Below are 21,015 nucleotides of genomic sequence, written 5' to 3'. Positions count from 1 at the left end.
TGCCCTCTTTGCCCTGGCCCGTAAAGGCCTTCCTTCCAATCATGAATCACTCATGACTGCCATCCTTCCACCCATTCATCTCTTCTTTACATCACCTTCCTCATTCAGTTCCTGGATTGAATCTTCCCTAAATGACCAGGAAAATCAGCTTGGCAAACCTTTCTGGTATCCACTTCCCTCTGATTTCTATAGGTGCCTGCTGGTTTGATGTAGTTATTAAACGTCAGCCTTACCTTGGTAACCAGATGGAAAAGCTATAATCACCCCAGGCATTTCTGAGGGACCTTTTAAAGAACATCATTAATTTTAAATAAAGCTCTCCTTACCATCACTTTCTAATTATAGTTCTGACATTCCTATTTTATGTTAAAAATTCCTGTACCTTTTAATTAAAAAAAGAGCTTGCTTTTTCAAGTGCATGTGCTTGTGTGTTAGCCAAAGTGTCTGGGTTAATTTTCTGAAATAAAAACTAACAGCAACTAGACTTTTCCCTGTCTCTTCCACTCTTCTGCACTCCTTGCCCAGTCCATGTATTGTTATTTTAAAATAGATGTATGGGAGTTTGGAATGTGGCCTAATGGGTTCGATTCCTCAGCACCACATATATAGAAAAAGCCAGAAGTGGCACTGTGGCTCAAATGGTAGGTTGCTAGCCTTGGGCAAAAAGAAGCCAAGGACAGTGCTCCGGCCCTGAGTCCAAGCCCCAGGACTGGCAAATAAAATAAAATAGGGTGTACGAAATAAACCCTTTTGTACTCCAGACTGGGAGGTTACTGCCTGGAATACCTGAGCAATGTTTGCATCTCCAGGGTAAGGTGGTAGCTGAGCATATCTTAGATACTGGCCAAAAGATCAAAAGCTCCACATAGAACATCAGAGATCTTAAAATGCAGCTCCTCAATTCATTACACATCCAATGGAATCTTACATTCCCTGTATACTGCCAGTCAATACCCTGTTCATTTTTCTCTAGCCAGTGTATTCACTTAGCATGTCTTACATTCCTAACCTCCTGGAATCTTCACCAAGGGCTGTATGAAGTAGGAAAACAGTTGTTTAAATAAGAAATAAAGCACAGATAAAGTAAGCAACAGATGTCCCAAGCTGGGATTGCAATCCATTCTTTTGCTTCCTCCCAAAACAACTATAGGATATCCTTATCATTGAGATAACCAAGGGAAAGTGGCACATGGATAGGGGAGAGGGGTTGAACTCAGGACCTGGGCACTGTCGTGAGACATGTGCTTGAGACCAGCACTCTACCGCTTGAACCACAGCTCCATTCTGACTTTTTTATAGCTAAATGGACATAAGAGTCTTGTGGACTTTCCTGCTGGGCTGGCTTTCTGGCTGGCTTTGAACCACGGTCCTCAGATCTCAGCCTCTTGAGTAGTAGGATTACAGGAGTAAGCCCCCCACACCCAGTGACACTTGTTTTTTTTTTTGTTTATTTTTTTTGTTTTTTGTTTTTGTTTTTTAATCTTCACTTTTCCCTTTGACCAGGAAAGAGGCAGGTAGTTGATTGCTGAGGCGTCACTAGACTGCAGGGGATAGAATAGGGTCAGATGGAAACAAACTAGTACAGGTGAGAGGAATTTCCTCCTCTACACCAAGTCTAATTCTAGCCAATCACAGTCCTGCAAGTCAAGACAGACCCGAGAAGCTAGTGTTTCCGAGCCTGATTTGAACACAACTTCCACAGGCAAGGAAGGCACAGAGAATGCAGCGATCCCACCCCTGTGAAGGGAGGCTGCACCTGCAAACAACACCAACTGGTGTTCAGGACTCACGTGAGAGTGGTGAAACTTAGTCTATGGCGCACGCCGCGAGGATGGTGACCTTCTTGGGGTCACACCAGACGCGCATTCACAAGCAGCTCCAGGAGCACCTCGCAAGAGCAGTTGGCAAATTCTTCTGGTGCTCCAGCTGCATTGGCCACTGGTCCTAGCCTGCGCACAAGTGCCTACCCCCTCTCCTTTTCCCAAACATCCCCTTTCCCCAGCGCCCCAGATTCCCCCAGGAACACATCTGAACCCTCACCTGCAAGGTGGCGGGCAATGGCAGCACAGCCCGTCTGCAGAGGCGACCGAAACAAAATTTGACCGCCTTGGAGTTCTTCCAGTAGACGAACAACACGATGCCAAGCGGCAGGTAAAGGGCGCCACCGGTGGAGAAGACGGCGTCTGAGGGTTCCTGGCTCACCTGGCACCGCTGGTGCCCCGCTTCATACACCTCGCCCCAGCCGAAGAGCAGTGGGGCGGGGCGATGAGCGCCACCAGGGCCCAGGTGAGCGCGATGATGAGCACCAAGGCGTGGCAGCAGGCTCAGAGCGAGTACTGCAGGTGGGGCGTGATGGTCCAGTACCGGTCTACGGGGTTGGCCACCACCTTCCAGATGCTGGCGGTGCAGCACAGCATGTCGAGAGAGATCCACATGTGACACAGGTTTCGGCCCAGACACAACCGCCTCCCCGCCGACAGATCGCTCACCAGACTCAGTGACATCACCAGGGCTGCCACTAGCGCGTCTGAGATGGCCGTCGAGGCCAGGAGGTTGAGCGGCACGCGATGGAAGGTGCAGACACGCAGGATGGTGACCAGTACCAGCAGATTCCACAAGAAAGTGGCAGCGATCAGCAGTGCCAGCAGCGTTACCACCAGCATGGTGAAGACAGAGAATGAGGGCTCCCAGCCAGGGAGGACAGCTTCACCCAGGCTCCACCCCACGACCCCGCCGGGGCCCGTGTTTCCATTGTAGGTCTCAGGTCCCAGGAGAACTGCGGTGGCCACCAAGAGGTTTGCGGCTTCCAGGGCCCACAGGCTCAGGCCCTGCACCCCGCAGGTGAGCAAGTAGGAGGGGACACTGTGCTTGGGGAAGATTGGCAAGTGGCATAGAGCGCCCTGCCCAGGTTCCTCCGCTGAGCTGCAGTCTCCCTTGGGAGCCTCCCTCAGGAAACCTGTTACACAATGGAGGAAAGAAAAAAAGAAGACAAGAAAAAGTGGGGCCTTTCCCGTGCTGCCCCGCCGTTCACGCAGGTCGCCTCGCAGCCTGCAGTCCAAGGGCAGGGAAGTGGACCGGGCCCAAGTAGCCGGGGCCACAAGAGGGTGGTTCTTGCTGCGTCGCCTCACCCACGCCCGCAGCAGATGGAGCTGGGGGGGTGGGCTGGAGAGGACTCATGGGAGGGTGCCGGGGGCGACTGGGCCTGTGGTGCAGTCCGACCAGGAGGGAATCGAACTGCTTAGGAATCCGGGAGGAATTTCATTCCCACCTCCTTCCTGGCAGGTCCAGAAGACAGCAGGCCCCACCTAGCCCGGGAAAAACTGGGTGCTGGTGGTTTGCAGACATCTGGCTTGTCCCTCTAGCCCAAGTAGCAGACCCAGGTGTTGGAGTATGTAAATGGCAACGTCCTCCACCTGGCTCTGTCCAGCTCCTGCTCAGCAATTCGGCCCCACACGCACGACAGGGCTTCTCGACTCCCTGGAAAAACTAAAATTAAAATGTAGCTACTGCGTGTGCTGGCACAGAGCTTGACAAAGAGGTGATGTCCAGCTTCTGAGCCAGCTCTAGTCTCCCGCCAACACACCCAACTTTCCGCCATCCCACCACACCCACACCCTCACCCTCACTGAAGACTTAAGTCCTCCAAGTTCAGGTGGGAGACTTGGGGGTGTGGGTGTGATTTCTCCCTGAAGACGATATGAACTCAGGGCGTCCAGCATGCTAGAATCTGAGGATGAAGCACTCTACCACTGAGCTACACTCCCAGCCCATGAGTGGTAGATTTATTTGCTTTTCAAGAACTGCTTTTGTTTTTATTTTTAAAGTATCATTAAGTAGTTGTACATAGGAGGTTCAATTCAAAGTATCCGTGCTTGAGTACACGCATTCTGATCAGAGTCGCCTCTTCCATCGTTCTCCTTCATGTCTCTCAACCCCACCCATCTCCTTGAGATACCCAGTTCCACTTTCACATGTGCACATTGAATATTATGACTGCGTTGGCCCACTAGGTATTTTATAGACCCTTCAGCAAAGGGAGAAAAAACTTAGGTGACAGTATCCTCCCTCTCTACCAACTCCCTCTACCAAAAAAAAGTTTCAAACTTTTTTTTTTTGTACCAGTCCTGGGTCTTGAACTCAGGGCCTGGGTGCTGTCCCAGAACTTTTTACTTTTTTGCTCAAAGCTACTTGAATCACAGCTCTATTTCTGGCTCTGTGTGTGTGTGTGTGTGTGTGTGTGTGTGTGTGTGTGTGTGTGTGTTTGTGTGTGTGTGTGTGTGTGTGGAGAGAGAGAGAGAGAGACTGGAAATAAGAGTGTCATAGACTTTCCTGCCCAGGCTGATAGCAGTCAAATTCCATCAGTGCCCTGCAATTACCTCCATTTTCGAAGATGAGAAAATTGTCTCATTTTCAGTCGCCCAGAGTATACAAGTGATAAATCAAGCAGCATAAATAAAAAGTGCAACTATGAAGAGCATATATAGCAACAGGGAAAGTGTTGAGAGAAATTGGCCACATAAAAACTAGTTTTAGGCAGAAAAATTTATATAGAGAGGTCCAAAAACAGAGAATTAAAAACACGCTTGGCATTCAATGGTGCAGTATGAACGTTTGTATGTTTTAATATTTTTGCTCTTACTTTGAGGATTGTTCAATAATAGAGTTTGGATGTTAAAGTATTTCAAAGTGTAATCTCTGTTTTCTTCTCTTTCTCCTTTTCATTATTTCTTTATTCTATTCTTTTTCTTGTTTTGCATGTGTGAATGTGCACAGACGCTGCTACTAGGGATGGAACTCAGGGCCTGGGTACTATGCCTTTGGTTTTTCAGTCAAGGCTGGTGCTCTAACATTTGAGCCACAGCTCCACTTCTGGCTTTTTGTTGGTTAATTGCAGATTAAAAGTCTCTAGCATTTGTCTGTCCAGGCTGGCTTCAAATGTCAATCGTCAGATCTCAGCCGCCTGAGTGCCTAGGATCACAGCCATGAGCCACCAGTGCCCAGCTCCACTTTCTTTTTAATGATTCATTTCATTGTGTTAATTTTCTCAGAAGCTTCCAGAATCTAGCTGCTCTGGGACCAATATCAAACCATGTTCCCCAACACTTCTGTTCTGAGTGTGTCAACTTTTCCCTCTTCCAACCCAGCTGTTGACACGCATTCTCACTGCAGTTATGCCAGCCTGCCTGGAGATCCAGCCCTCCCTCCATCCACGAGCTCCTTCTCAACACCAAACGGAACATCCCTACATTTTCCTGTAAGTCTTTCCTGGACACCATTTCCCCCAGTTTCTAACCTTATCATCAAGCTAAACGTCTTGTAAAGGCCAAATGTTTTTAGTTTGACTCCTTTGCAAGTTGGTTTCTAAGTCGTCTGAGTGTGCTGTCATGTTTGTATAAGCTAAGGGCTGTTGTGTCTGGTGTGTAGAGTGTAGAAAGTGCGGGCTTGTGAGCACATGAGGAAGGAAGAGGAAGGCCATTGGTGGAGTGTCCTACTTTCAGAAAAGATTGCCCAGGCGCCATGGGCAGGGCCACTGGGAAAACAGGGGCAGCCAGCCAGTCACTCCACCTGCTGCAGCATACACAGCCTTCTGTAGTCTTCTACTGGGAAGAGTGTAGAGCCCACTGGTTCTCCTGAGCACTCACATGGCCAGCTAGTTATATTCTTTTTATCTATTCCACTCTTGGAACAAAAGCAATGCAGCTTTCGACTGGTTTTATTATGCACTTTAAATAAAACTCTGAAGCTGGGGGCTGGGGATATAGCCTAGTGGCAAGAGTGCCTGCCTCGGATACACGAGGCCCTAGGTTCGATTCCCCAGCACCACATATACAGAAAACGGCCAGACGCGGCGCTGTGGCTCAAGCGGCAGAGTGCTAGCCTTGAGCGGGAAGAAGCCAGGGACAGTGCTCAGGCCCTGAGTCCAAGGCCCAGGACTGGCCAAAAAAAAACTCTGAAGCTGGGCATTCATGGGTGTAATCCTAGCAAGAAAGTCCATGACACACACACCCCACTCACACACACACTCACACACACATGAGAGAGAGAGTGAGAGAGAGACAATCCAGAAGTGGAGCTGTATCTCAAGTACTAGAGGGCTAACTCTTAGCAAAAAAAGCTCAGGGACACTGCTGAGGCCCTGAGTTCAAGCCCTAGGATGGGTACACACACACACAAACACACACACACACACACACTCACGAGGCAATTATACTTGCCATGAGACTGTTATGGAACTAAAAGTAGAGCCACTATCTCAGGGTTAAGTAAGTGTTCAGTAAAAATGACTAGACCCTCATGGTAATTTATAATATTATAGATAGATAGATAGATAGATAGACAGATAGATAGATAGATAGATAGATGATAGATAGATAGACAGACAGATACATAATATATAGATCATAGTTAAAGCCAGCCTGGGCAGAAAAGTTCCTGTGAGACTCTTTTCCAATTAACCACTACAAACCAGAAGTGAATCTATGGCTTAAAGTGGTAGAACACTAGCCTTGAGCAAAAGAGCTCATGATTGTGCTTAGGCCCTGAGTTCAAGCCCCACAGTCAACAAAATACTACTAATAATGACCATCCCTATTCTTTTAATTTACTTTTATTGTAAAGGTGATGTACAGAGGGGCTACAGTTAGGCAAATAAGGTAATGAGTACATTTCTTGTTCCACATTGTTACCTTCTCCCTTGTTTATCTCAGGCCCCCTGAATCCCACCGCCCCCACATGTTATAAGATTCATTTCCAACATAGTGTCTTGGGAGTATCACTGTTGCATTGGTTCACTCTTTTTCCTTTGTATCACTATTTTGTTATTCCCCTTCCCTTCTCCAAATCAGACAAATGTATATACAAGACACAGGTTACCAAAATCAAAAAGAGTGACAAGGGGATAAGCCAAAGGGGGAGGGGGGAAAGAAAGAAAGAAAGAAAGAAAAAAAGAAATAACTTACACAGTACATTAAAAAAAAACACCCTCTTGTTTCCATATTTGGAGTTCATTTCCATTAACATCATTTCATATGGTCATATGTACCTAGCCATTGAACTATTGTGATCCTCTTCTAGGACTATCCTAGAGATAGACTAATTATTACAAATGAAGGAATCCATAGAGCCTATGTTTCTTTGGGTCTGGCTTTTTCATTTAGTATGCTTTTTTCCACGTTTTTCCATTTCCTTATGAATAAGGCAATATCACTCTTTCTGATGGAAGCATCAAATTCCATTGTGTATATATACCACATTTTCTTGATCCATTCATCTACTGGTTGGTAGAAGGTTGGTGATTCCATATCATAGCTATTGTAAATAATCCTTCACTGAACACTTATGCTGGCAGCATCCCTGTTCATTCAAATTGAGTATAGACCTCGATTGTGCTCTCTGATCTACTTTAAATATTGTGCTTTTTATACTTTTAACTTCTCAGATATTTGACACAACTATATAGTTTCTTTCACACATTTTCAGGCAAACTTACCAGCAACCTTTGTAGGTACCATTTTCATTTGCAGATAAAAATATGAAGTTTTGCAACTTTCTGTAATGGATTGAATTGCATCTTCTTCCCCCAAAGTCATATGTTGATTTCCTAATCCCCAATGTGACTATGTTTGGAGATAAAGGGGTAAAAATTTAAATGAGGTGATAAGGGAGAAGCCTAATCCAGCGGGCAGTGCCATTCTAAGAAGAAACACTAGAGAGCTCACTTTCTACCAGCTGCTGCCCACGAGACAGGAAGAGAGCCCTTATCAGGAACAGAATCAGTTGACACCTTGAACCAGAACTGTCAGAAAAAGCTATTGGCTAATGAGCAATATTCCAAGTCAGTGGTATTTGATACTGCAGCTCAAGCTGACTAATACACTTGCTTAGAGAGTCCTAGCAGGACTCAGATTTGAACTCCAGTTCTCTGTCCATGGCACCAACTGGCTCCATACATTGGACCAGTGGTTCAGTGTCATTGCTTTAGCTCTAATACAAATAGTTTCCTGTTAAAAAAAAGTTTACATGCTTGTCTTTTACAAGACTTTATTTTGCCTTAATTACAAGTCTTCTTGGATTTCTATCCCTTCATGCTTGACTGCTCTCCTCCTGGCAACTTCAGTCCAGACACACTGGCCTCCTGTTGCCTAGAACATGACATTGGTGTCTACTTCTTGGGGTTATGTGAACCTTTCTCTCTGCCTGGATGCTCTTCCAGGTGAGGCTTACCTACTGCTTCTATTGGTTCTTTGCTCCATGTCCCATGCCAGCTAGATCTTCCCTGCCCATTGGGTCTATGACTTATTTGTGCACAGGCACTTTCCCTCACACTGTTTTCCACTACTTTACATCATCTCACAGAAGTGACATCATAGTATTTGTGTAATTGCTTTCCTTTTCTCTGTCTTCCCCACTAACATGTTAGCTGTCCTTGTGCAGGAAATTCGTTCCCTGCCATATTAGCATCCTGTTCTGTGCCAAGTGCACATTTGATGATTTAAAACATTCAAATGAGTTCGTTGAATGAATAAATTGGGGTTTGTTGAGAGAGGAGACCCATAAGTCCAAGCATCCTTGCATATCCCAGTAAGGTCTTTCAACACTGCTTGTTAACTCTTTTCTAGCCTGGTTGGTGGAAAGCCTTAATGGGTGTGGTGGATTCTTCACCTGGGGGATGGGAAAGTCCACTTTTAATGTGTGCTTGGTGCTCTTCTCCCAAGATGCAGCCTGCTGCTGGGAAGATTCCAGCATGGACCCTCGGGCCTTAGGAAGCCTGGGGAAGAAGTCAAACAGAAAGCGCTGGCTACAGCTTTTGACCATAAGAGACCCTTGCCTCTGACCCAGGTATCTCATGTCTTCTGCATCTAAGAAACAGGAGCAAGATAACTTGTCAGTTGGCAGGGGGGTAAAATCACAAACCTTAATGGTATTTCACAGGCCTTTGGTTTGTTGATTTTTAAATTTTTAATTAGTAGAAGCTTTCCTCTTTGGGGGCTTCTTTCTTTCTTTTTTCTAACGTTTTTATTATAAAACTGATGTACAGAGAGGTTACAGTTTCACATGTTAGGCATTGGATACATTTCTTGTACTGTTTGTTACCTTGTCCCTCATAACCCCCTCCCCCCTCCTCCTGTCCCCCCCTGAGGTGTTCAGTTCACTTACACCAAACAGTTTTGCAAGTATTTCTTTTGTTGTTGTTTCTCGTATTTTACCCTTTGTCTCTCAATTTTGGTATTCCCTTTGAATTTCCTAATTCTAATACCAGTACACACTGTTTCCCATACACTCAGATAAGATTACAGAGATAGTGTAGATCCAATCACAAGAAGGTGATACAGGAACATCATCAATAGTAGAAACTACAGAGACACATGGGATGTTGAAATTAGTTACAACTCTGATATAACAATCATTTTCATGAAATGGAATTCATTTCACTTAGCATCATCTTATGGGATCATAAGGGTATAGCTACTGTTCTCTTTTAATTCTCTGTTGTGACTTGCCTAAACCTGTGCTAATTATTCCCTATAAGGGAGACCATAGAGTCCATGTTTCTTTGGGTCTGGCTCACATCACTTAGCATAAATTTTTCCAAGTCCTTCCATTTCCTTACAAATTATTGCTTATTTCCAAATTGTACCTCTGAGAGATTTAATGGTTCTGCTGTTCTCTTAACTCTGGCTTTGAAGAAACAAGAGGGAGAGACTGACAGCCTTGAATAAAATATTATTATTCTGAACAATTTTTAATGTGTATAGAATGAAATAATTTACTATGAAATTCTTTAACAACTAAGAGGGCTACATTTTTGTGCAAGGTGATTTGTTCTCTATGTATTCTTTTTTGGGGTTGTTTGTATGCCTTTTTGTCCTTGCTGGTCCTGGGGCTTGAACTTAGGTGCTGTCCCTGAGCTTCTTTTGCTCAAAGTTGGTGCTCTACCATTTGAGCCACAGCTTCATTGCTGACTTTACTTGGTGGTTTATTAGAGGTTAAGAGCCTCAAGGACTTTCCTGCCTAGGCTGGCTTTGAACTGCAATCCTCAGATCTCAGTCTCCAGAGTAGCTAGAATTACAGGCATGAGCCACCGGTGCCCAGGAGTGTGTCTGTTGTCAAAGGAATCCAGGTACTGACTGATGGAAAATGACTTAAAATAAAAACACTCACCTGCCCCCCTGATAGCCACATCAGAAACTAGCCCTTGCTACAGACTTCACTAAATCATCTCCTCTCCCGGCCTCCCTTCCCGAACATAACCTGGAACTGCAAAAGAGATAACCTGTGAACTGAGGGCCTGACCAATTGGGACAATATTCTGTAAAACATAAGATAAGACCCCAACTCTGCACAAAGATCCCCTTCTCCTGTTCCCATCCTGCCCTTATGACCCCTGACCGTTGCCCCACCTGACTTCACTTTCCCTGCCTAATAGAAGAAACCTTAGTTGTAAGGGAATCATGCCATTTCTTCTCCAGCCAGACTGAAGAATACCCATTTCATGTTTAATTAAACCTGTTGGCTTGTGAGTTTCTTTCTGATCTTTTCTTTATTGACACTCCTTTATGGATCCTTATCCATTTTAACATACTCCGGTTTCATTAATTTGTTACATAGGGTTTCTATCATTTTTCTTCAATCTTTTTATTTGCTTTATTACATTTTTGGGTGGTACTTGGTGGGCTTGACGTCGGGGCCTTACACTTCACTTGCTTAGCTTGCTTGTTGACTGGTGCTTTACCACTTGAGCCATGCCTCTAGCCCTATTTTTTCTGTTTATTTTGGAGATGAAGTCTCATCCTTTTCTGCCCAAGCTGGCTTGAATGTCAGCCTTCCATATCTTAGCCTCCTGTGTAGCTAGGACTACAGGTGTGAGCCACCAGCACCCAGCTTATTCTATTACATTTGTGTTGAATAAAGTTTTTTTTAACAAATAAAGTTTCCTTGTTTCTATTACTGTCATTTAATCAAAAATCACAAATTGCTTTCCTGTCCCCTTTTTCCACTATTAAGGTATGTCAGAAGGTTACAAATGAAATTTTTTGGCTTCTCCGCAGCTGTGGTATGCAGTAAGAGATGGTGGTCCTGCCTTCTCACCTTCATGTTGTATATCATACTATTATAAACATAAAAGGGCTTAACCCTTATCCCTGAGACTAGGCATTGCTACAATAGCATGATCCTGTCTTTTTTTTTATGATGCTGTCTTGATCCTGGGGGACCTTTCATTTATGAAACCAAATCTACTTCTGCCATAAGTGTAATGTAGCAAAATGTGCTAGAGCAAGTTAGAATCAAGGGATGCTGACAATACCAGCAAAGAGTAATTGCTTCCAATAAGGATAAACAGATCAGGACTCATGGGGAAAGCAGCTTTTGACCTGGGTGTTAAATATGGGTGTTTTTTTTTTTTTTTAACTCTGAGCCTGCCTCAACCCCAGGCCTCACTGGTACACCAGCCTCCCCCCCACCTTGAACCTAGTCATGGACAGAGACCAGTTTGTCTCTCCACTGGATGACAGGTTCCCAGAGGATAGACCAGGGGCCTCTTGTCCCTATCTTCCCCGATCCCAGGGTTCTCAATAAAGGAAAGACGGGAAGAAGATTAGAAAGTGGGAGGGAGGGAGGAAGGAGCAAAGCTTAATAAGATGAAGAGCAGTGCAGGGTATTTCAGTGTACCAGGGAAGGCATCTGATCCCAAGGATGACAAGATGGTTGCTGAATATAGCAATGTAAAAGAAAAGCACAGCCTGGCACTGGTGGCTCAGATCTGTCATCTAGCTGCTTAAGAGGCTGAGATCTGAGGATCACGGTTCAAAGCTAGCTTGGGCAGTTAAGTCCATAAGACTCACCTCCAATTAACTGCCAAATAAAACCAGAAGACGAGCTGTGGCTCAAGAGCTAGAGTGCTAGCCTTGAGTAAAAAAGCTCAGGGACAGCAGCCAGGTTCTTTGTTCAAGCCCCAAGACAAGCACCACAATACGTGATAGATAAATAGATAGATAGATAGATAGATAGATAGATAGATAGATAGATAGATAGATAGATAAAATCAAAAGAGAAGGGAAGACATAGAGTTGATTTTGTTTTTGCTTTATTAATGTTTATAGCCAGAGAAGGCATCCTATTGGGAATCAGTCCTGCACAGTTAAAGCATCATCTCCTGAGAAGGGATATCCATTTGTTGTCAAACTTAATCATACATCAGACTCATCTGGAGAGCTGGCTGAATGCAGATGGCTGAATCCACTCCTGAAGTCAGGCCTGGGGCTGGAAAGCAAGAGTTTACATTTCTAACAAGTACTCAGAGGATACTGAGCCTCTGGTTCGTGGACCACACTTAGAGAATCACTGGTCTAATGAGGGATTCTCTATTCATTTTCTCCTTGCCTTACACAACTCTATGCCAAATGCTGTCCTAAGGATTTAAGTTAATTCATTTACTTTTCACAACAACCTCATGAAATAGATGTTGTTTTTTTAATGAGAGAGTACTGACTCCATTGTATACATTAAGAATCAAGAGCTATTAAATTCATGTTGCCCAAACTCATGCGGCCACTTACGCTCTAAAGATTGTCTAACGATAAGAAGGGCTGGGAATATGGCCTAGTGGCAAGAGTGCTTTCCACGTATACATGAAGCCCTGGGTTTGATTCCTCAATACCACATATATAGAACATGGCCAGAAGTAGTGCTGTGGTTCAAGTGGCAGAGTGCTAGCCTTGAGCAAAAAGAAGCCAAGGCCAGTGACCAGGCCCTGAGTTCAAGCCCCAGGACTGGCAAAAAAATAAAAGGAAAAAGAAATTAAAATGATAGTTTTAAAAAATCTGGATGGGGTCTGTTGGATTCTGTAGAAGCCGCTTGCTCCTATCTGCCACAATCTCATAAATGGAAATTAAAATAGTACATCTCACAGATTTGATGGGTTGAACGAAATAATTCACCAGGACTATTACAACATACAGGATTACTACTTTCTCAATGAAAACTCATACTCCAGAATAACAGATTACTGGATTTATAAGTGTATAACAATATGTCTGGCTCATACAATAATGTTCAATTCTGCCTCACTGAAAGTCGTAGGACATGAACAAAATGAGGACAAATTCTTTGACAGGATGTAACATGAATGGTCTCTTGTTCATTTCCCAATAGACTTCTCACTTTTGCCTTATGAGCAGTCTTTACTCTGACTTGTCTCAGCATTCTGTACTCTTGAGCTTGATCTAGAAAAAGCTCTGCTTACAGCATCCTAGACCTCCTCTAGTCTACCAACTCTTCCAAATCCCCTGACAATCTCATTCGAATGGTTTCTCAACCACATAGTCAGGATTACCAGAGCAAGGACCCTACTCTTAGTACTCATTTTCTGTAATAGTTCTCTTCTCATTGCTGTAACAAATTACTTGAGAGAACAACTTAATCGTGGAACGAGTTGGGCTGATGGTGAAAGGGTAGATTAATTAGGATGCAAGATCAAGAGCAGTATCTTGGCCTGGCAAGTGGAAACTAGATACAAAAGACAGCATTGTTTTGAAAGAAGTCCCACCAGGACCCGAAATATCCTGCTTCCCATTCCACTCTAGCCCCTTTTAGTTCCTCAGGCTTTCCAAGATGGTGAGAAGAGGGAGATTTGCAGAAGGGTCGTGATTGGAAATAAAAGAAAACAGCCATCATGCTATAGAATCCTACTAATAAAAATACCTAAGTATAAGGACATAAGCCTGTAGGGCATTAATACACAAACGATAACACTTGCTAAATGTCCCCTAAAGGGCAATACTACCCCTGTGAAGAACCATCCATTTGCAAGGTACCAGTGGCTCCTACTTTTTTTTTTTTTTTTTGCCAATTCTGGGGCTTGGACTCAGGGCCTGAGCACTGTCCCTGTCTTCTGTTTACTCAAGGCTAGCACTCTGCCACTTGAGCCACAGCGCCACTTCTGGACATTTTCTGTATATGTGGTGCTGGGGAATCGAACCCAGGGCCTCATGTTTATGTGGCAGGCACTCTTGCCACTAGGCCATATCCCCAGCCCAAGAGTACCTTTATTTTTGGAAAATGTCATCCCTTCCTTTGCTTTCTCCAGTGTTTCCCTCCATCTCCACTCACAAATGACAAGTTATATAGTTCATTTTCAACAGTGTCTAGTGAGTACAACTGCTGCATTTTTTTTTCCAGTCCCAAGGCTCAAACTCTGGGCCTGGGCAGTGTCCCTGAGCTCCTTATTGTTCAAGGCTAGCACTCTACCACTTGAGCCTCACAGTACCACTTGCTTTTTCAGTGTAGTTTATTGGAGATAAATGCCTCACAGACTTTTCTGCCTGGTTTGGCTTCGAATCTATGATCCTCAGATCTTAGAACCTTGCTATCTGGGATTACAGGCATTAGCCACTTGTGCCCAGCACCACTCCTGCCTTTGTTCAACTTCTGTACGTCTAGATTTTTGAGGATTAATTGGAGATACGAATTCATGGTTTTTCCTGCCTAGGCTGGCTTTGACCCACAATTCTCAGATCCTAGCTTCCTCAATAGCTAGGATGACAAGCATGAGCCAGTGATGCACAGCAGTAAATGGAATCTTTGAACTTCCTGCAAAGTGAGGCATGTAGCTCACTCAATTTGCTGACCTTTACTGAATAGTGCCCCAGAGGGAGATGCTTCATGGGCCTGGCATTCTTGGAGGGCTCAACTCAGGGGTAGAACCCACAGCAATAATCAGGACTCTGAAGATGAACTGGGCCTCATTCCTGGACATGTCCCAATAAGGGACATATCAGAACAGCAGGACAGGACAATGCGTATAAATAACAAGACCTTTCCTCTCTCCTGGCTCCTTCTCCATGTACTGAGCATAGCTGGTTTGGAGTGCAGAGAACTGAAGATAAAAGATGTGGTCTTACCAGAGAAGCTGGGAATGTAAAAGGAGATGATTTGGGATCAGATGATTCTGAAGCTGGAAACACAAAGGTAGCCTATCTTCAAGAATGCATTGATTTCACTTTTCCTTTCTCAGCATCAATCCCAGTGGATTGCCATGCTTGTGCAAAGGAACTCCCAACAACAAAAACTATGTTTTTCAGACATTAACACGATCACAACTGCCCCTTAATCACAATTGCATTCTGTTGTGTGTTTTACTAGACTGAATGAGTGGTTGACTTACCTCATGCCCAAGTGTGCTCTTGCTTTGATGCTTACAAGGAATATTCCTTGCTTGGTTTCTTCCTCACACGAAAAGCAGCTGAGGTAATTTCCTGCTCTAGGTTGTCAGACGAGCTAGACACTTTGTTTACGTGGGGAGGTATTTTGGTTACTTGTCTCTTGACAGCACTTTGGAGAAATCACACTTGGAGCTTGGATGTAACAGAGAAAATGAAGTCCAGCGATTCCAAGCCAACCTGAGAGCTTTGCTTAGAAATGGGGCATGTCAGTTATAATCCAACTTCATATCAACTTCACTACAGGGAATTCCCAATGTTCTCTCTCCTCCCAGAGATGTGATGCTTGGTTATGCACTGGTCTGGTACTGAGTATCTGGCCCAACATGGCAGTAGCATTTTCTAGAGAAGGGAGGAGAGGAACATGAAGCTGATGTCTGAGCTCCTATGCTACACTACAATCTCACTGCAATCCTCAGAATGAACTATGCTATAGAAAACGTTGGTCTTTGTTATAGGTGAGGAAATGGCACTTGAAGTGGATTCATCCCTAACTGTGAATGCTCTGAGCTTTGCTTTCTCATTCATTCCTACACAGCTGCTGTCATACCTCAGGTCCTAGACAAACATTCAAAACTGTGAAGGACCTCTGACTTTACCCTATTTGCTAGTTAGTAAGTCAACCTACTATAGTTTACTATGTGGAAAGAAAACACTGGACTTTTGGTATGGAGGTCAAGGGAGGCTGTCAGGTCATGTGAGCTTTGTGTTCCTGGCAGTCATCTTCCCACCGATGCTGCTCAGAAGGTATCTGGGCCTGCATCACAACCCAGAAATTCTCAGATCAGGGCAACCAAACCTTGTCTACAGTTGGGCAGTAAACAGACCTCATCATTTTAACTTGTTATGTGGTCCAGTCCCTTTTGTGCTACTATAACAGAATCTTTGAGATGGGATAATTTATAATCAAGAGATTTATTGGCCCACCATTCTTGGGGCTGTTGGGGAGAAGGACTTTCAGTACTGTCATGGAGAGACAGGTTTGGAGAGGCAGAGTGGTTTGCTAGTTCTCAAGCCCCAGTCTGACCCTGAGGCTCCTGCTTTTATTATTTAACATTGGAAGGATCTTTATTCTCTTCCATCCTTACCTTATGGGGTGTGTGTGTGTGTGTGTGTGTGTGTGTGTGTGTGTGTGTGTGTGTGTGTGTGCGTGCATATATGTGCATATTTGAATTTAACCTATGTTGTATACATATATGGACATATACATGTACGGACATATCTATCCATCGTGGTATTTTGGTACATATTTTATGCTACTGAGGTTTGAACTTGTTAGGGAGGTGCTCTACTATTGGAGTCTTGCCTCTATATCTTTTTCAGATAGAGTCTCACACTTTTGCCTGTGGCGGATATTGGAATGTTATTCTCCTACTTGTGTCTCCCATGCAGATGGGACTACAGGTAGCCTTTTGGTCCTGGGGCTTGGGCTCAGGTATTGTCCCTTGAGCTTGCTTGCTCAAGGTTCATGCTTTGCCACTTGAACCAGAGCTCCACTTCTGGCTTTGGGGTGGTTAATTGGAGACAAGAATTTTGTGGACTTTCTTGCCTAGGCTGGCTTTGAACCATGATCACCAGATCCCAGATAGGATTAAAGGAGATAGCCATTGACACCTGGATCACCTAATATTTTATTGGATGAACTATAGTTTAAGTCCTTTCCTTCCGTTTCCCTTCCCTCTCCCCTTATTTTTCCCTTTTCCCTTCCACTTTCCTTTCCTTCTTTTCGTTTCCTCACTTCCTTCCTTGCCAAGGCATGCCAAGGCCTTGTGCATGATAGACAAGCACTCTAACACAGAGCTACATCCTTAGTCCCAAAAATATTTTGTATACATGAAGCCCTGGGTTCAATTCCCCAGCACCACATATATACAAAAGGCCAGAAGTGGTGCTGTGGCTCAAGTGGCAGAGTGCTAGCCTTGAGCAAAAAGAAGCCAGGGACAGTGTTCAGGCCCTGAGTTCAAGGCCCAGAACTGGCAAAAAAATAAATAAATAAAGACAGAGAACAAAGGGGCATGGTCTCCTTGTTATATTACTGTTAGAGAAATCAAAGAGGACACAAGGAGATGGAAAGACCTCCGATGCTCATGGGTAGGCAGAATCAATATAGCGAAAATGCCCATATTGCCCCAAATGCGATACAAATTAAATGTAATCCCCATCAAGATTCCAGTTCCATTCTTCACTGAAATAGAGAAAACTACCCATAAGTTCATAAGGAAGAGCAAAATACCTAGAGTAGCCAAAGCAATTCTAGGCAAAAGAATACCAGACTTCAAGCTCTATTATAGAGCCATCATAGCAAAGAGAGCCTGGTATTGGTAGGAAAATAAACCTGAAGACCTTGAAACTACTGAAGGTCAGAGCAGAAAAGACGTTAGAACTTAAAGATACAGGAAGGACCTTCCTGAATATAGTCCCAGGGGCACGACAGATAGGGGAGAGTCTCAACAAATGGGACCTTGACAAAATAAAACGTTTCAGCACAGCTAAAGACATAGCCACCAATCTAGTAAGACAGCCAACCATATGGGAAAGGATTTTCACCAGCACAGCAACAGACAGAGGCCTAATATCCGTCATCTACAGAGAACACAAAAACTAACCCCCTCCAAACCCAGGAAACCAATTATTAAATGGACAAAGGAGCTAAAGAGAGACTTCACAGGAGAAGAGATAAGAATGGCAAAGAAACATATGAGGAAATGTTCAACATCCCTGGCAGTAAAGGAAATGCAAATAAAAACAACCCAGAGATACCACCTCACTCCAGTTAGAATGGCCTATCCTCTGAACTCGGGCAACAACAAATGCTGGAGGGGATCCGGGGAAAGAGGAGCCCTTCTCCACTGTTGGTGGGAGGGCAAATTAGTACAACCGCTTTGAAAACAGTATGGATGTTCCTCAAAAAGCTCAGCATAGACATACCCTATGACCCAGCCATACCACTCCTAGGCATCTATCCTGAACAACAGGTCTCAGGATATCCAAAAGACATCTGCACATCCATGTTTATCGCTGCACAATTTACAATAGGCAAAATATGGAAACAACCCAGATGCCCCACTGCAGATGAATGAATACAAAAATTGTGGTACATATACACAATGGAATACTCCATAGCAAATAGAAATGATAAAACATTGGTATTCGCAGGGAAATGGTCAGAACTTCAACAAATAATGTTGAGCGAGACAAGCCGAGAACACAGAGAACAAAGGGGCATGGTCTCCTTGAAATATTACTGTCAGAGTGTGTGTGGGGGGAGGAGGGGGAAGACAGTGGAGACTAGGTCTGCGAAACAAAAAACTATTCAAGTGACATTTCCACAGGTTTCCGTCATCAACCTTCCATTATGTATCTAAAACCAAACAACTACTACACATAGAAAGGTTTAGAATAGACCTATCAGTGGATCACAAAGGCTCAACAGCTATGTACATATGATCATATAAGAGGAGGACAAGCAAAAACAACTCCAAGAGAAGAACCCAGGAAGATTCTATTGTTGACATTACATGTAAAGTTCTATGTGAATTATCTTTGGCCTATGCCACGTGGTTACTGTATATGATTTCCGGACACTGGGTATTGTATATATGCCTACCTCATCTAGGGAAGGAAAAGAAAAATGAGGGTTTAAGATATCACAAGAAATGTATTCACTGCCTTATCACGTAACTGTAACCCTTTTGCACAAAACCTTGTCAACAAAATTTAATTAATAAAAAAAACTAAATAAAATATTTTGTAGCAAAATAGTTGGGGAAGAAAGGGTGCGTGTAGGATGAACCAAGTTTATTCTAACTAAGGGACTGTATGTTAAATCTATTCTCTCCACAAGTTTCGTCTTCATCTGAGATTGAAGTTGTCAGAGGGGAGTGGTTTATTTAGTGTTTTGTGATGACCCTGGCTTACAACACACTGTCATGTAAGTATCCACAGAAAACCCATGTAAGCTGGGAAGCAACGCGAGTGTTGGTAGTTTCTTTGTTTTAATCAGTTCCGGAGTTCTTAGACTGTTACCCAGTAGTAGCATCTGCAGGGAGGTGTGACCTATCTGAAAGAATCTCTGATCCTTGTGGGTCATATATTGAAATTATATCAAGTCATCTGAAAATAAAGTCTATGGGTTTACTCTGTGGACTTCAGTACCTAAAAGAATTACCACATAAAGCAGTCCATTCAATAAAGGAGGAACAAAGGAAAGGAGCTAATATTTCTCAAGTATCAGACACTATGGTAAGGGATTTACATATTATATCTTGTTTAATCTTCACAGTAACACTACTGAGTGAATATTACTATCTTTGTTTTTAAGAAGAAGGTGAGAACTTAATGAAAGGCATGCAGTGAGAAAAAAAAAAGAATAATCACTTAGTAGGAAATACTTTCCAATTCAATCCAAACTAAAATTGCATTTCAAATGTATTATCGTGCATTATAATCATATAATGAAGTATAATCATATTTCCAGTTTAAGAATTCCTATCAATAATTACCAAGAATCATGCAAGAATTATAAGCACTAGAATGACAAGCCAAGTTTCCAGACTTAATAATTTCACTTTAAAAAAGTACATGCAAATTTCAAAATAGCATAGAAATTAAATGACATCATACAGATAAACTTTCTAAGCCACGTTTTAAGGCTTTTCCAATTTTAAATACATCCCGGTGGGGAGTTTTGGAAATATCAAACAAATCATCACATTGCCCATTTTACCGTCAGGTTTCCAGTTTCCAGCAGCAAGGAACAGACAGATAGGCCTGTCCTACAGAATGCCCATTTTACCATCAGGTTTCCAGTGTCCAGCAGCAAGGAACAGACAGAGAGGCCTGTCCTACAGAATGGGTATATACACATTTGAGTCCTCCGGGCTCCATCAACTGCCTTTGTGACAGCTCAGTCTTTTTCTACCACGTGTGCACTTGCCCCCGGGGCCTGCCTCACCATGCATGGACCAGCTAAGCTGCACCTTTGCCAGTTCACCCCTCAACCCCGAAAATGGGCACACAGGCCCATCCTAAGTTTTCCTGTTCTTTCCTTTTGATGTCTGACTGAGAAGCCCAAAGCAGTTCTTTAACAGTGATGCAAATTAATATCCAAATTTCTGACATTTAGCCTCAAATTAGTAAACAGGGCAGGGAAACAAATTTCAAATTCCCAATGCCCGTGCTAAGCCAGATAACTTGATTACAGTGCAAACAGCCTAACACGTTAAGATACCAATATTTTGCATCTGCAAACTAAAGACATTTTTTGATGAAACTACAATTCCTCTTTCAAGCAATGCAAAAATCCTTGAAAACATTTGGTAGCACTGAAACCTGATGACCGTTTTGGCGTTTGTATGGAAATTCAACCATTTGTACATCAGACTGACAATTTTAATCTTGAATTTGTTCACACTCTTATAGGCACACTCACATACATTTGCACAAAAGATCCTCAAGCGAGCAAAGTAAATATGGGCCACACATTTTTCCGTGGCTTTTTTTTTTTTTTTTGCCAATCTTGCAAATCACCAAGACTTAAGAGAAAACCTTTTAAACAAATGACTTTGGCATTGTAAGGCCTCATTTACCAGGGCTGGCTTCTGTAGCAAGGCATTTTAAGACACCAAATAGTTTTTGGTTGAAGAAGTCTGGGTGGCGATCCCCTCAAATACTTGACTTGCGTCCGTAGGTCAATTTTGACAAGAGCATGTTGAATTATCACTTTACCTTTGAATACCTTCATCTGGGGAAAGAAGGTGCGTATCTGATCTCTTAGCCGACCAGGTGTCCTGCCTGA

General features: G+C 43.5%; 1 protein-coding gene and 1 pseudogene across 1 annotated transcript in view; one reads left to right on the top strand and one right to left on the bottom strand.

The window, feature by feature from the left end:
• The window catches only part of LOC125367572 (5-hydroxytryptamine receptor 5B-like), a 74,196-nt gene that overhangs the window by 35,813 nt on the left and 17,368 nt on the right, over positions 1 to 21,015 (top strand).
• Positions 1,319 to 3,923, bottom strand: LOC125367856 (annotated as a pseudogene).

The sequence above is a fragment of the Perognathus longimembris genome, chromosome 19 (assembly GCF_023159225.1).
Source record: "Perognathus longimembris pacificus isolate PPM17 chromosome 19, ASM2315922v1, whole genome shotgun sequence".
In the NCBI taxonomy this organism is placed as follows: Eukaryota; Metazoa; Chordata; class Mammalia; order Rodentia; family Heteromyidae; genus Perognathus; species Perognathus longimembris.
Note: the sequence above shows the minus strand (reverse complement) of the source record. Positions and strands in the feature narration are given on the sequence as shown.